This window comes from Cololabis saira, chromosome 6 (genome assembly GCF_033807715.1).
Source record: "Cololabis saira isolate AMF1-May2022 chromosome 6, fColSai1.1, whole genome shotgun sequence".
Classification (NCBI taxonomy): domain Eukaryota; kingdom Metazoa; phylum Chordata; class Actinopteri; order Beloniformes; family Belonidae; genus Cololabis; species Cololabis saira.
The window spans coordinates 19,240,952-19,243,012 of NC_084592.1; positions in this window are offsets into that span (position 1 = coordinate 19,240,952).

Consider the following 2,061-nt stretch of genomic DNA (forward strand, 5'->3'; position numbering starts at 1 on the left):
TAAACTTTATTTGTATAGCACCTTACATCGACCTCAAGGTGAACCAAAGTGCTTTACATAACATACAACAAAATAAAACAAGAATAAAACATATGAACATATAAAAACATCAAGTATAAAAAGTGTCGCCACACTACTGGGTATTAAAAGCCACCCTGAATAAATAAGTTTTAATTTTAGATTTAAAAAGGCCAAGGTCAGAGATGGTGCGTAACTCACAGGGGAGCTTATTCCAGAGCCTGGGGCCGGCAACTGAAAAGGCTCGGTCACCCCAGCGCTTCTGCTTTGACCTGGGCACTTCCAACAAACGTTGGTTGGAGGACCTCAGAGCTCTGCCAGGCTCACGCACTGTTAAAATCTCCGATAAATAAGGAGGGGCAAGGCCGTTAAGAGCTTTAAAAACAAACATTAAAAGTTTAAAATCAACTCTAAAACGAACAGGCAGCCAGTGAAGGGAATAGAGGACCGGGGTGATGTGCTCTCGTCTGGGTGTGTTCGTTAAAAGACGGGCAGCTGCATTTTGTACCAGCTGAAGACGGCTAAAAGAGGATTGGGCAATGCCAACATAAAGTGCATTGCAGTAGTCCAATCTGGAGCTGACTAGAGCGTGGATAGCTCTCTCCATGTCGTGACGGCTCAAAAATGTTTTGACTTTGGTTAAAAGACGCAATTGATAAAAACTTGTCTTCACGACATTGTCCACTTGTCGGTCAAATTTTAAAAAGCTATCAAAAATAACTCCCAGGTTCCTAACTTTGGGACTAAAAGATCCGGACAAAGAGCCAAACTCAGCCGTCACGGTGTCACCAAACAAAATGCACTCCGTTTTGTCCTCATTTAAATGTAAAAAATTGCGTGCCAACCACTGCTTGATGTCAGCAATGCATTCCAGCAGGGAGCTTTGTGCACTAGTGACTTTAGGCTTCAGTGGCAGATAGATCTGTAGATCATCTGCATAACAATGAAATGATAAGTTATGTCTGGCTATATTGGACCCAAGTGGCAACATATATAATGAAAAAAGAAGTGGGCCTAGAATAGAACCTTGTTAATGACAGATCAGTGTTATTTATTGCATGTACTATTAGTCATTGCAAGAAAAATGATTACTGTTAACTGGATGAAACCTGACCCCCCTACATTTGCTCAATGGCTGCAGAGGGTAAAACTTGTATACCAGATGGAATTTATGACTGCCCAGTTACAGCTTAAAGTACCTACTTTTATGAGAAGATGGGCCCCAGTTAGTGACTACCTTCCGTAAGATCCTTAACGAGTTACTTTTCATTCGACTAACCATTATTGTTATGTGAATTGCTTCTATCCGTATGCTGCTGTTTGAATACTGAACCAGCAATGTATAAGTGTATCGTATATATGCAAGAACCATTTATGCTTGGCACGTATGACCCAATCTCAGGATGCTTTATTGTTTTTTTTTCTTTTCTGTGTCTCACTTGTCAATTGTCACCCATTACCCAACCCAACTCACCCAACTAACAAAAACTAACAGACTTAAAAACAGCTTTTTCCCCAAAGCCATAACCGCCCTGAATAAAACGTGAATGTCTTCGTTACTGTTTTTTACCGTGCAAAACTTCTCCCGGACTATCTGTGCAATATTCCACTACATGTGTAACTATATACCATCATCTGTAAATAGAATCTCAGGTCTTCACTATTCAAATGAACCGTAACCTTTTATAAATATTATTTATATTTCTTATATTCCTTATTGTTTGCACTATTGTTCTTATTTGTCTTGCACTGGAGAGGTGATGCTGCTTTCAATCTCACTGTACCCAGGTACATTGACAATAAAGTTCTATTCTATTCTATTCTATTCTATTATGTGCATACAGACAATAAGTTAAAAAAATATTCAGCGGATGGATAGCCTACATTTTATTGATCAATTAAAAATGACTTTCCTTGACTTTTTTTTTGGGGGGGGGGGATCATGTGGTATTTTACTAAGATAAACTAATAGGGTGAAAGCGTCTCTGGGATGCTTGTGACTTTTAGTCACGTGACTGCATTCCTTCACCGCTCTCTCCAAGG